The following is a 15579-nucleotide window of genomic DNA, read 5'->3' on the forward strand; positions in this document are numbered from 1 at the left end:
CTTTTTCAGTTTCAGCTTTAAAGACAGAGTATTCAAACTCAAAATCACATATTCTAAGACCAATAAAGAGTACATATATACTTTCATATTACATAATTTTATAGTTGGTTAAAAAAAACACATAAAAAGACTGAAATAATAACATCTAGAAAAGGTATTTTTTTTTTAAAAAAAATGAAGGCTCATGCTCCTGATGGTATATGGAAATAAGCAGTCTAATATAAAATACGGAGTACTCTGAAACAATCTTCCTGGAAGACAATTTGATATCTATTCTAGGCATACCTCATTTTATTGTATTTTGCTATTTCACTTTTATTGTGCTTCATATACTTAAAAAAAAAAACAAATTAAAGGTTTGTGGCAATCCTGCATCCTGCAGGTCTAATGGAGCAATTTTTTTCCAGCTGAATGAATGTGCTCACTTTGGATGTCTGTGTAACATTTTGGCAATCTTTGTAATAATTTAAACTTTTTATATTATTATTACATCTGTGGTCATCAGTGATATCTCATGGTTTAATTCTAATTGTTTTGGAGCACCATGAATTATGCCCACATAATATGGTGAGCTAAACTGAGAAAGTTGTATGTGTTTTGACTGCTCCACCGACTAGTTGTAGCGTCTTCATTCTCCCTCCCCTAAGGTCTCTCAGACAAAACAACATTGAAACTGTGCTAATAACCAGAAAATGACCTCTAAGTGTTCAAGCAAAAGGAGGACTCTCACATCTGTCACTTAAAAGCTAGAAATGATTATACTTAGTGAGGAAGGCATGTTAAAAGCCAAAACAGACTGAACGATAGGACTCTTGCCCCAAGTATTCAGCCAATTAGTGAAAAGGAAGCAAAGAAATTAAAAATGTTACTCCACAGTTCAGCACTGTGGTGCAACAGCAGATTAACATCAGTTTGTGATGCTGGCATGGAGTACCAGTTCAATTCCTAGCTTCTCAACTTTCTATCAAGCTCCTGGTTAATGTACCTGGGAAAGCAGCAGAAGATGGCCTCAATATTTGGCCTCCTGCTACCCATATGGGAGACCTGGATAGACTTCTGTATTCCTGGCATTAGCCTGGAACAGTCATAGTCATTGAGGCCATTTGGGAGTGAGGCAGTAGACAGAATATATATTTCCCTTCACTTCTCCATCTCTATTCTGTCATCTGCCTGTCAAATAAGTAAATAAATAAACCTTTCTTACTAAAAGTGCAACTCCAGTGAACACATGAATAGATAGGCAAGTAAAACAGCCTTACTGCCAGTATCAAGGAAGTTTTAGCAATATGTACAAGATTGAATCAGCCATGATATTCCTTTAAACTGAAACCTAATCCAGAGTAAGGGCCTAATTCTTTTCAATTTTATGAGGGCCAAGACAGGCGAGGAAACTGTAGGTGAAAGCCTGAACCTAACAGAAGTTGAAGCATCAAGTGCTGATAGAGAAACTGCCATTCATTACCCAGAAGATTTGTCCAGGATAACTGATGAAGGCAGCTGCATTTAACAGATATTCAATGTAGACAAAATTGCCTTTTATTGAAAGAAAATGCCATCCAGGAGAGAAGATAATGCTTGGTTTAAAAGCTTCAGAGGAAGAGCTGACTCTTGTCATGGGCTAATGCATCTGGTGACTTTAAGCTGAAGCCAATAATACTTTACTATTCTGAAAATCCTAGGGTCCTTAAGAATTTATAGCAAATACACTCTACCTATGTCTATAAATGGATGAAAGCACATCTGTTTATAACATGGTTTACTGAATATGTTAAGCCTACTGCTGGGAGCAACTGCTCAGAAAAAAAGATATTCTTTTCAAAATATCACCTCTCACTGAAAATACACCTGGTCATCTAAGAGCTCTGATGACGACGCACAATGAGATTATTGTTGTTTTTATGCCCTCTAACTCAACACCCATTCTTCATGGAGCCTATTGATCAAGGAGTAATATAAAGCTGTAGCTGCCATGGATTCCCCTGATGGATACGGGAAAAAGCATACTTGAAAACCTCCGTAGAAGCTTCACCATTCTAGATACCAGTAGAACATTTGTGACCCATGAGAAGAGATTAAAAAAAAAAAATAACATTAACAGGAGTTTGGAAGAAATTCAATCTGATCATCATAGAAGACTTTGAGGATTCAAGATTTCAGTGGAGGAAATAACTGCAAATATGCTGGAAACTGCAAGAAAATCCGAAATGTTCCCTGAAGACGTAACTGCATTACAGCAATCTCATGGTAAAGCCTTAACGATTTAGGAGTTGTTCGTTACGAATGAATGAAAAAAAAAGGGTTGGGGGAGGGCTTCTTGAGATGGATGGAATCTACTCCTGGTGAAGAAGCTATGAATATTGCTGAAATGACAACAAAGGACTTAGCATATTTTATAAACTCAGTTAATAAAGCGGTGGCAACATTTGCGAAGACTTTGAAACATTTTACTGAGGGTAAAATACTGTCAAGCAGCAGCACACTACAGAGAAGTTTTTCATGAAAAGAGTCAGTGGGTACATGCAGCAAATTTACTGATGTTTCATTTTAACAAATTGTCACAGAAGCCCCAAATTTCAGCAACCATTATGCTGTTCAGTCAGCAGCCACCAGTATCAAGGCAAGATCCTCCCCCAGCAAGACTTACGACTTGCTAAGGGCTTGAATGATTACCAATATTTTTCAGTATTGTCTTAAAATTAAGTTATGTACACTGCGTAGACATGTCTTTGAAAATTAATGGACTAAGAAGGAAGCAAACTTCTATATGCACTGAGAAACCAAATAATAAATGATTTTACTTATTACCAAATTCACTATATTGCAGTCATCAAGAACTTAACCTATAATATCTCCAAGGTATACCTGCTTAAACTTTTCAAGTGAGTCTGCTCTCAATTTCAAGAACTCCATGTCTGGAAGCTCATGCCAAGAAAAACCTTAAAAATATGCTCCAAGTTTAATGAAATTAGACTCTTGAACTTATTTTTTTCCATATCCAACCACCAATATGAACTGTCATAAAATCTCATATAAACCAACGCAATGACTTCCTTACTGATCTCCTTACACCCATTACATTCACTGTCTAATCACTTTCCCCTACAATCAGATATCACTTTTAGTTTTAAACTCTTATACAGACTCCTATAACTCTTAGAATAAAGATAAACCCCTTGTAAGGGTTTGTGTGTCTTGGCTCCAGACTACCTCTTCAGTCATACAACGTAATCAGTATTCAGTATTCCTGTCTTAGGACTTTTACACAATAGTGTTCACTCTGTCTATAATAATCTCTCTTTCTCTCTCTCCAGTATCTCCCCCGTAGTCTCTCAATAGTCCAACCAGTCAACTACTAGCTCAAGCAGCACTTCCTCAATGGAGTCTTCTTTAACCTCTTGTCGGGAGGCGGGAGATGTTTCTTGGGATGTCTGCATCCAATACTGAAGAGCTTAGGTTCGAGTCCAGGCTCTGCTTCCAATTCCAGCTTCCTGACCTGTGTATCCTAGGAGGATGTTAAAGACGTAGAGACCAGCACTGATTTCCTAGCTCCAGGCTTTGGCCAGGCCCACATTTGGCTGTTGCAGACATTTCAAGAGTGAATCACAGGTGAGCAATGCCTATCTGTCTCTCTCAACCTCTCTCTCCCTTTCCCACTTTTCAAACACATAAAGAAAGAAAAATTAACAGAAAAAGAATAACTCTTGTTGGGATCCTTTACTATATGATCTCACCAAACAGTATTCCTTTGTTTCAGAGTATTCATTTCAGTTATAAATTCAATATACAGCGGTAAGATTATTTAATTCATATTTGCTCCTCTGCTAAATTGCAGTGTCATGGGAGCAATAATTTTGTAACCCAATACTAAATACTGTGGCTGATATACAGAATGCGCTCAATATTTATTAAATAAAGGAATGAAAAATTTGGCAATAAGGGTATTTATGCCTGTGCTATCCTAATGGAAACAAAATTAGAAGGAGCTCAAATGATCAACTCCAGAGGATAGGATAAATTAGGGTGAATACATATAACAAAATATGAGCACAGACATTCAAGAATATATGACACAGAAATGTGTTTTTAAGTACAATATTAGAAACTCATTTTTTGAGGGAAAAAATGTAATATATATGAGTTTACATAGACTCATAAGTGGATTTGAAAAGCAATATTTCCAAAAGTACTATCATAAGTGGCCATGAGTAGGCAGTATCATTGATCATTTTTTACATTCTTCTTTTTGCTTACTTATGTTTTCCGTACATCACATAAAATAAGAAGACATTTAATTCATTTCAAGAGGCAAAAGTTATTCAATTTCAAGTGCGTTTCAACAGCATGGATTGAGGCAAATTAGAAGTATGTAAGAAACACAGAACAGTTTATTATATAATACAAGGTAGTTTTATTATGGTTATCTCCCTAGGGCTCAGCAAACTATTTTGCTAGTATTTTAAGCCAGTTATTATATACAGAGTAACAGACACAAAACTGTTCATACTGTACTGAAAACAAAAGGACTACCTTTCTGAGTTATTTTAAATACATGTGGAGTAAAAAGTATGGAAGTATTAGTTCTTAATGATTCATTTCACACACACACACACACACACGCTCTCATAACTGCCAAGGCATTAAAAAGAGGATATAAGGCAGTAATTTCAAAATTCACTTTTATACTGGAACTATTACTAAATAAATATAATTTAATGCATTAACTGGAATATTTCAACCACTTTTCCATCTCATGAGCTTTGTCTGCTTTATTCTTCATGATGGAATAATGGAAAAAAAGGCCCTGTTTCCCTGTATCTTTAGAAACACTCTCTCCTGTCAAAACCTTCTACAACACACCCCAGAATTTTTTCAATAAGGACACACAGAAGTTATGGCTAAGAGCAAGAAAATTATTCTAGCTGGCTTAATAGTGCATAAAATGTCACCACTTCATTTAACAAAATGGGTTCTGAAGTTGTGTAATCATGCATTATGAGTCCATTAAGCGATAAAGGACAAGACTTCAGTTACAGTTTAGGTAAACCATAAAGTTTGAAAAATAATGTCTTATTTTTAAGTGGAGGCCAAATCAAAGAGGCATTTCAGAGTTTGAGGGACATTTTTACGGAATTTTGAATCAACTTATTCTGATGCACAAGTGTAAAACAGGTGGTCTATACACAGTTCATAAAATACACTGCCTTTCAAAACCACCATAGTTAATTTATACCGACCACCCAATAGTAATCCTAAAAGACAAAAGGATTACCTACAGTTGAAAAGAGACCAGCCACTAGCTTGAGACTGAATTAGACATCACCTTCACATCAATTACTCATTTTCCCTCTGACTCAACAGGGTGTAAGCATAACACAAATAACACATATACCCTTTGAACACCACACTCATAAAGTAGGAAACACAGGAAATAGTCAAGAAATTGATGGTTGTATAAAAAAGTTGCTGCCTAAAGAGTAGTCAGTCTTGGTATGGTCTCACTATGGTAATATAGGGGAATAATTTCAACGGTGATTTAAGAAAATGAAGTTTCTTCTCAAGATAAAAATTCTTGGAGCAATATAGCTACTGATAGACTTTTTAAAGCTTCCCTTTTTACAGACAGAAAGTATAGACCTAATAACTTTCCTGTTTATTATTTTTATAGTAAATAGGATTTAAAAATTTTTTAAAAATATAATCGTGTCATGACAAAAGCTTCCTAGAAATGTTACAAAAGGCCTGCAGAAGTAGGAGTGAATCTACTTTGCTCCTCTGCTAACAGAATATAAATAATGTGGCCTCTATGTGGAAGCTTAATAACCTCAAATTTTAAAATTTACATGGGGCTTGCCTATATTTGCTGAACTATGGCTTTTCACTTTTTTACTTGTTGATTTCCTTATTTAGCAGTGTATTAAGTGCTTGACTGCAACGTCAATACATTATTTCAAAAACTAAAACAAAAAGGAAGGAAGAAGGAAAGAAGAAAGCAAACAAGGAAGGAGGAAAGTGAGTGGAAGGTAAGGGAGGGGAGGAGTAAGGGAATAAAAACATATTAGAATTGCATCTATGAACTTCATTAAACCTGTTCTGTTTGTATTAATATTACATTAACTGGAAAAAAAAAATAATTAAGAATCCGGAGGAAAAAAGCAGGTGAGGACCAGCACTGTGATACTGTGGGTTAAGCCACATCTTGGGATGCTCACATTCCACAGCAGCTGAGTCCTGGTTCTTCCACTTCCAGTCCAACTTCCTGCTAATGCATCCTGGGAGGCAGAAGACAGCCCAAGCATCTGGATTTCAATCACCTTCTGGGATACCTGCAAGGAGTTCCTGGCTCCTGGCTTTGGTCTGGCCTAGACTAAGCTTTTGAGGGCACCTGGGAGTGAATCAGCAAATGGAGAATATCTATCTTACCACACCCTCCTTTCTCTCTCTCAAATAAATGAAAAATAAACATTAAAGAAAAATATTTAACTTATAATGTAAAGTTCTTATTGTGGAAAACAGACTGTTTCTAGAAAAATTCTAAATAAACTGGAATTTGATAGCCACAATTAGAGGAAAGCAATTAAAGAAAAACAATGCACACACACACACACACACACACACATAGAACAAAAAAAAAATTCAGGTTAGCTGTTCACTGAGATCTTCACAAATAACAAAATTACATTACAATTTTAAATTACAAAATTATATTGATTTTTAAATTACAAAATTTTACATTACAAAATTAAATTATAATTTACTTTTTCACCAGAAATTTTTAAAAGGAAAGTTTGGAATAGTCAGAGGGCTGCCAGAGGAGATGAAAGTAACTACAGACAAGGTGGTCCAGAGGAAAAAACAGGTGCCAGAAAATGAAACGTGACTGACACACAAAACACCATCAATATATACTCAAGTAGTTAATTAATCCATGTATTTTCAAACACAGAAGAACAATTCTTAATATCCATAGGTACACTTAATATTTGATGTATTGAGTCATTACAAATTTTGACAGATTTTTAAATATTTACCTATTTGGTATTACTATATAACTTTAAAAGCATCCTAACACCGGAGAGTTAAGAAATAATGAAAGAAACATCTACTTACATACAGGAAGATGAAACAACACAATAACAGTGGGCCAGAAAAATACATTAATAAAACAAAAAACATTTGACTCAAAAAGGTGCAATTAGAAAGGGGCATACTGTTTTTACGCAGCTGTGCTCAACTTGACCATATGACCTGGGAGAGAAGTAACATGAAGACAGGGCACAATAATTTGAAAGAATCAAAACACCTGTAGCATCTCATTTGGTAGACTTCTTGGATATTAAAGATAATTGTGGGTTTGGCAATGTGCTGTACAGGTAAAGCTACTGACTAATACAAAAGCAGCCCACATAGGTGCCAATTCATGCCAATTCGTGTCCTGGTTGCTCCAATTGCATCCCAGCTACCTGCTAATATGCCCTGGAAAAGCAGAAGGAGATAGTCCAAAGATTTCACCCTTGCCACCCACGTGGGAGATCTGGAAAAGCTTCTGGACTAGCCCCAGCAGTTGCAGTCATTTCAGGAATGAATCAGCAGATGGAAGAACTCTCTCCTCTTTCTGTTAACTCTGATTTCCAGTAAATAAATCATTTTGAAAAGATAACTGGGCCCGGCTCGATACCTAGTGGTTAAGGTCCTCGCCTTGAACGCCCGGGATCTCATATGGGCACCGGTTCTAACCCTGGCAGCTCCACTTCCCATCCAGCTCCCTGTTTGTGGCCTGGGAAAGCAGTCGAGGATGGCCCAAAGCCTTGGGATCCTGTACCTGTGTGGGAGACCCAGAAAGAAGTTCCTGGCTCCTGGCTTCGGATTGGCGCAGCACTGGCCATTGCGGCCCACTTGGGGAGTGAATCATTGGATGGAAGGTCTTCCTCTCTGTCTCTCCTCCTCTCTGTGCATCTGCTTTTCCAATAAAATAAATAAATCTTTTTTAAAAAAAGAAAAGATAACTGGGATGGCACTGTGATGTAGTGAGTAAAGTTGCTGTCAGCAGTACCATCATCCCAACATAGGCACTGGTTTGAGGCCCAGCTGCTCCACTTCCAATCCAGTTAATGTGTGTGAGAAAAGCAGCAGAAGATGGTACCAAGTGCTTGGGTCTGGACCGCTTTCCCAGGCCCCAAGCAGAGAGCTAGATGGAAAATGGAGCAACTGGGACATGAACCAGCACCCATATGGGATCTCAGTGTGTGCAAGGTAAGGATTTAGCCATTGAGCTTTCATGCTGGGCCCATAACCAGACTAGCTAAAGAAATACTGATTCTATAACCTTTATTAAAAGATCATTTTTTAAACTGCTTCATTTTTTTCTCAAAGGCCAAAGGCCAAAAGCAAAATTGAAAAGCAAAAAGGCCCAATGGGTTTCACTACCTTGTAAGAAATGAGCTTTTGGTGAACAAATGTGCTTTAGCTTCAGTGTTTGACAACCTTTACTGGTGAGAGGTATAAAGTTAACCATTTTAGAAACAAAGCGTGTATTTATCAACATATAGCTATTTGTATTATTTGTTTGAAAATCAGAAATACAGAGAGAGGGAAAGAGAGAGAGAGAGATCTTCCATCTGTTAATTCGCTACCCAAACGGCTACAATGACCAGAGCTGGGTCAATTTGAAGCAAGGAGGCAGGAGCTTAATCCAGGTTTCTCTCTGTAAATCTGATCTACCTTTCCAATAAAAATAAGCAAATATTTCAAAAAAAAAATCTTGTTTTACAAACATTCTTACAGATTAACAAGAACTTCTCACAAATCAAGGGACTTGTTTCAAATGAAACTACATGAGGGCAAAACTTTGTGGTGAGAAAGAAAGACTAATGGAAAATTTTTGGAATACTATCTGTTTTATAAAAATATGGGCTTCGGGCTGAATATTTTCTCCCTGAAGAACTCATTTAGCAGAAAATTCGAAAGTGCCCACAATTTCAAGAGCAAGCAATTGCTCAGAGAAAAGAACTACCTCTTCAACCCAAGCTAAAGGGACATGCAATTAAACGAATAATTGAAATCACTACCTTAATACTTTTAGGGCAAACAGTGCCTTAGTAAAACTGGGCCAAAAGGAATAAGTTCAGTAGCTGCTTAACTATAAAATCCAAATGATAACTGGAAAACTCCCCCCACATTATTTGGAGATGTAAGTCTAGTAAGTTTGTGTGGGGAAGGATAATATTCATTTTAACATTAATTTTAAGAAAAAGCATTCCTTGGGTTTGGGGGCAAGTGCCACTCCTCACAGTGTGGCGGCTGTGGGGGGTGCCCCTGCCGGGTCGGACCCAATGCTGGGGGCTCACGCCAAAGACACTGCCGCAAGGCAGTGAACGAGTCCTCGGCCTCACCCAGGACCCAAGAGAGCTGTTTCCTCAGGGTAAGTGCGCCATGAGGGAACTTGGGAACTGGCTTAAAATTCCTAGCTCCACCCAGCTGCTAATATCAGGCGGCTGGGTGAGTTTGGGAGGGGTTCGGGCCTTGGGTTTGGGGGCAAGTGCCACTCCTCACAGTGTGGCGGCTGTGGGGGGTGCCCCTGCCGGGTCGGACCCAATGCTGGGGGCTCATGCCAAAGACACTGCCACAAGGCAGTGAACGAGTCCTCGGCCTCCCCCAGGGCAGCCAGTGCACCATGTGGTGCCAGGCTCTGCCTGCTGGCCACCCGGCCAGGGAGCTCTGGGGTATTGGTTGTCTGAATCGCTTCTTAGGTAGCTCCAGGTTGATCCCACTGTGCTTCTGGGATCTCAGTCAATCCTTAACATTCCCAATGGCGATAACTCCTCCTTTGAAGAATTTGGTAAGGGAACAGAATGTACTGGGCAGGACTTAGCAAACCTTAGCCTACAAGCAAAACTAGAAACCAGCATGGAGCACAGGTCATGCCGAGCCATGCTCTTGCACCTACTGGTCTACCTGAGTCAAGGACACTACATCACACTGTCTAAGGCAGAGGCCAGGACAAGTGAGGGACTGAGACAAGCTGAGTCAGAGCAACCACTGCAGGCGCATGATCTATGGCTAGGAACAGGCCCAGTTGGGGAGGTAAGGGGACACCTTAACTGGGTTGAGGTTCCTACCAAGGGGTACATGTGCTGGAATGGGGTTGCGTTCTATCTAGGAAATAGTTGCAATCTCCCGAGGAACTAGTGTGGACTGGGATTGGATGCACCAGGCCAGGCCAGACTCCAACATCATCTGGTGTCCTGGATAACCAGGATAGATGTGGGACTGACTAGGCTGGGTCTCAACCCCATACTGAGCGATATGTGAGCTGTACGTGGGTATGGACAAGCCATGGCTGGGCTGAAACATCCAACAACAAGAACCACAATGGGGTGAAAGCAAGCCAGGAAAAGCCACTGTTCCTGCTAGGACATGAGGTGAACTGAATAGGGCTGGCTCATGGATCCCCTGGTATGCGCAAAATCTGGCATTGGGAGAGGTTCTGATGGAGGAGCCTGAGCAACTCCTCTGGCAGCACACAGTCCCTGCAGGTAAGCGCAAGAAGCATGATAGGAAACAGCCCAGAATAGGCCATGGAAAGTTTCTCACTGGCATACATTTGGCATGGGTCAGGGGCAGACCAGGCTGAATCAGTTCATGTCATACACTGGTAAATCCGAACACCAGAACAGAGTGTGGGTCGAGACAGGACTGGTCGCGACAAAACCAGTGCACACTATGGAACGCTAGGGTGAGGTTGCCTGTACTGGATTTGACTGCAGCACCCAACCAGCACGTGCGAGATCCAGGAAGAGAGGGGCAGAGCCGGCGGGGGAATTAAGGGGCTGGTCCCCTCGCCAGACAGCTACTCCCACTGGAGAGCTTGGGCTGGGATGGGGACAGACCAGACTAAGCAAGGCTGCAACACCTGTGCGCTGCACGTGGCCTAGATCAGGGAAAAGCCAGGCTAGGCGGATTATTCCTGCTGGTGCAAGCATAAATTAGAGTGGGTGAGGGATGTTTGGGCTTAGCCACAGCATCAACTGGCAGAAGCTGGCGCTGGGGACTAATTCTGTCAAGTCAAACCACATAACCACCCGAAGAGTGCATAAACCGGGACTGAGAGAGACCTGAGAGGGAAAAAGTGGGTTCCCCCCTCTTGGGTCACTACTCCCGCGGGAGGGCATGAAAACTTAGACGGGGGCTGGGGTGGCTAGACAGAGAGGCACTCAACAACATCTGTGAGGGCTGGATAGTGGAGTTGGTTAGATGGAACTAAGCGTTAATACCCACTGACAAGTACAAGAGCCAAATAGGATGTGGGACAGACTGGACTAGTCTGCTATACATACTGGCAAACCAGGGTAGGGGGCGGGCCTGGTGGGGGTTATTGTGGGTCGCCCCAACTAGGCTGCAGCTCTCACTGGTTGATGCAAGGGCCGAGTGTGTGCTGGGCAGAGCCAGGCTGGACTGCAACACCCATTGGTTCCAGTGGAAATCAGGACTGAAAACAGAACCAACCCAGCAACTGCAACCACCAGCTGATCGTGGTGATGGACTGTGCCAGGTCCTGTGCTTGCTAGAGCATACAAGAATCTGGTCTGGGAATACCTCAAAGTTTCTTTGGAGATCTCCCCAATAGAACTGCTGGACTCCGATCCATAGCCAAGAAAAGACAGAGGACAGAGCAAGTCAATCAACCACCTCACCTATATGTTGGCAGCGAAATACTGGGCAAATGAAGACTTTATGATGGACTGTGACAATCAGTGGACCACCTCATCGAGTGAAACTGGCAGCGATTCATAACTGGAGAACTATCAAAACCACCTGAGCAAGGATCTCAGAGCATGCCCCACATCCAGGACTTGGGGTGGGTGGGAAACTGGATGGGGCTTCTCTGTCAATATCCCCCTTTACCTCAGATACATGATGGAAACAATATGGACATAATACTATTACCCACTTCCCTATACCCCCTGAACCTTTTTTTTTTTTACCGTAATTAACTATGTAAAGATTGTCAACAAAAATACAATAAAAAAAATAAATCCTTAAAAAAAAAGAAAAAGCATTTATAATTTTTTTTTTTTTACTCTACAGCTCAGGGCTTGATTTTTAAGTTCTGTTGGTCTGAAATTTCAACAAAGAGCATTACCCAGCAGCGATTAGGCTCTATGAAAAAAATGGATTGTGCTACATGTTGAATAAATTTGTACAGTCACCCACTAAGTAATAATTTGCAAGAAAAATAACTATTAAGCCAACTGATATTCCCAGGGCCAGTCAGTGATTTCTCTTTCAAAGAGAAGTCAATTTCAGAAACCAAATGAACATCAGAAGGCTGTTTGATGATATATGAAATAAGAGAATAGTCTCCCCCTGTCATCCAGGTATTCCTATCCACTGGTTTGAGTACCCACTCATTTTAACAAGCCTAAACTTTCATTATTACATTATCTCCCTAATCTTCTAATTTTTAATACTTCAGGTTGCTGTTTCATTTCTTCTGGTTAAATCAATATTTATATCAAACTTCTGAGATGGCTCTACTAAGTGTCAACCTTTAACAATGTTAGCTTCAGATTGTATTCAATCAATGAGGAAGTATTTCTAAATAAAAAAGAATAAATCAAGAAAATTCTGAAAAGCAATGTTTTAATTAAGTATTGAATTACTCACATCCTCATTAAGAACACAGGACTGGGGCCTGGTGCTTTGGTTCAACTGGCTAATCCTCAACATCCAAGCACCAACATCCCATATGAGCACCAGTCATGTCCCAGCTGCTCTGCTTTCCATCCAACTCCCTGCTTATGGCCTGGAAAAGCAACCGAAGATGGCCTAATGCCTTGGGGCCCTGCACCCATGTGGGAGACCCAGAAAAAACTCCTGGCTCCTGACTTTGGATCGGGTCAGCTCTGGACATTGCAGCCATTTGGGGGATGAATCAGTGGATTTTTCTCTCCCATTTCTGCAAATCTGCCTTTTCAATGAAAAATCTTTAAAAATCTTTAAAAACAGAACAAAATAGGAGTTTCAAAATACTGGATTACCACTGCTTTTTCATGAACCCTTTATTATAACCATAGTGGATAAAAAGATAAATACATTCTGGGCCCGGGAGCATGGCCTAGTGGCTAAAGTCCTCGCCTTAAACACGCCCCGGGATCCCATATGGGCGCCGGTTCTAATCCTGGCAGCTCCACTTCCCATCCAGCTCCCTGCCTGTGGCCTGGGAAAGCAGTCAAGGACAGCTCAAAGCTTTGGGACCCTGAACCCGTGTGGGAGACCCGGAAGAAGTTCCTGGTTCCTGGCTTCGGATTGGTGCAGCACTGGCCATTGCGGCTCACTTGGAGAGTGAATCATCGGACGGAAGATCTTCCTCTCTGTCTCTCCTCCTCTCTGTATATCTGAATTTGTAATGAAATGAATAAATGTTTAAAAAAAATGAAAAAAAAATAAATACATTCTGACATGCAGAGTAATGTTGATTAATACTCATTAAATACACACAAGTAGCAAAAAATAAATAAATAAATAAATACACACAAGTAGCAGTGAATAAGTAATAAAGATGTCAGCTGGTTTTAAGTAAAGTCTTATTTGTTAGAGTGATAAACCTTCTACATTGTAGTTTAGACAATCTGCCTTGTAAACTTTTCAGTTTCTAAATGGCAGGGGACTGTTTCTTGTTCATTAGTCTTCACTATTCTATCTCTGGTAACTAACCCAGAGTTCAGCACAAAAAAAGGTATTAAAAATATACTTTTAAAATGAACGGATTATGATAGATGACAAACTTCACAATCTCACATTACAATAACAACAGTCAATATTTATTGAGTCCTTACTATGTCTTGGGCACTATTTAAGAATTTGAACAGAAGAGTTAACTCATTTCAATTGGAATAATCATTCCCATTTTACAGATGAAGAAACTGAAGCACACAGAAATCAAGTATGTTGTTCAAGGTCATTTCCTTTAGAAAGTGAGGGCATAATTGAAATCCAGGTAGTATGGCTCCAGGACTGATTCTTTAATATAGGGCATAAACTGCAAGATTCATTATTCTATGATTCCATTTAGCTAGTAAAGCTACAGTAACACAAAGGTGATAGGGAGAAAAGAACAAAGAAAAACTACAAAATGTTACAATAATTTTGTTCTGTTTTATTTTATTGGAGAGGAAACTACGTTGAGGTCTATTGCTTGAGTTTAAGAGAAGTGAGTACTTCTTTATTAGCATAGTTTTTGGGTGTGTTTATAGCATTATCAGCAACTAGCCTTAAGAGGTCTGGATAACAGACGATCCTGAAGGCTGGCAAATACCATGCCAAAGACTAACACAGAGATAAACAAATATCACTATTTGGCTTCATTTTAAAATATTCTCTTTGGACACTTGGCTGTTTTGACGGACATAAGCGATGGTAATGTGCAAAAGGGCCTAAAAAGAGATGTGAAGCTTGAGTTCCTAGAAAGAAAAAAGCTACACTAGTAATCTAAGAAAACCACTAAACAGTATTTCTTACCAATCAACCTCTATTGATAACACAAGTAATAATTACCTACCTCTCGAGTTTACAGAGCCATTTAACATTAAATCAATTAATTTGATCACCAACACTAAAACTATTATCTCTACTTAGATATACACAGAGAGACACTGGATCAAACAAGACAAGGAAAATAAAGGCAAGCCCAGAGGAAAAGGGCCAGATGGAGAAATGTGTAACACTATTTTAATGACATTTTCATTCACTAAGAAAAAATGTAGTGCAATGAAATTTTTTCCTAGTGGCTATACTGATTAGTGTACTTGCAGAAAGATAAAGAATATAGATACTTAAATAGATGGATTAGCTATATAGATATTTTTTGTCACGAAATTATGGGATAGTCTAGGATTTTTCTAGTCAAATGTATAGAAAGGGAAACATTAACCTTAAAATGCACACAAATTACTTATAATAGCTAGCTCTAATATGTCTATTTATTTGTAAGACTGTATTACACAACAAATAATCTCAACCAATATTATTTTCAAGAACTAAGATTCTCAGTGCTCAGTGTTCAGGCGGAGCAGTGGAGAGCATATCCAGGTGCACATGGAGGATACGGCAGTCCATCAGAATCTGCAGAGGATACCCAGTACCACAACAGAGCACACAGGACAGAACAAATCGATCAACTACCCCAGCCAAGTGTTGGCAGTGCATATCTGTGCAAATGGAGACTGTAGGGTAGACTATGTCAGCCAGTGGATTCTGGAGAGATTTCATGGTGCTTGGAATGGCAAGACTGGCAGCAATTCAGAACTGTAGGACTATCATAACCATTTAAGCAGGACCCTCGGAGCATGCCCCATGTCGGAGACCAGGGATGGGTGGGAGGCTGGATGGGGCTTCTCTCTTTATCTCCCTCCTTACCCAAGATACAAAATAAAAAGAGAGAGAGAATGTGAAAACAATGGTCTTACCCACTTTCCTTTAGTCCTTGACCCTTTGCACACTAATCAACTATGTAAAGCTAATCAAAACAAAATTTTAAAAATAAAGAATTAAGATGTCTTTGGGTTGACATTTTTTGAGTGA

The 15579-nt window shown here is 39.8% G+C and overlaps 1 protein-coding gene across 2 annotated transcripts in view; it reads right to left on the bottom strand.

The window, feature by feature from the left end:
- ABCB7 (ATP binding cassette subfamily B member 7) overlaps window positions 1-15579 on the bottom strand; it is a 106411-nt gene that overhangs the window by 33881 nt on the left and 56951 nt on the right. The gene's annotated exons all lie outside the window — the stretch shown is intronic.

Source organism: Ochotona princeps, chromosome X, assembly GCF_030435755.1.
Source record: "Ochotona princeps isolate mOchPri1 chromosome X, mOchPri1.hap1, whole genome shotgun sequence".
NCBI lineage: Eukaryota > Metazoa > Chordata > Mammalia > Lagomorpha > Ochotonidae > Ochotona > Ochotona princeps.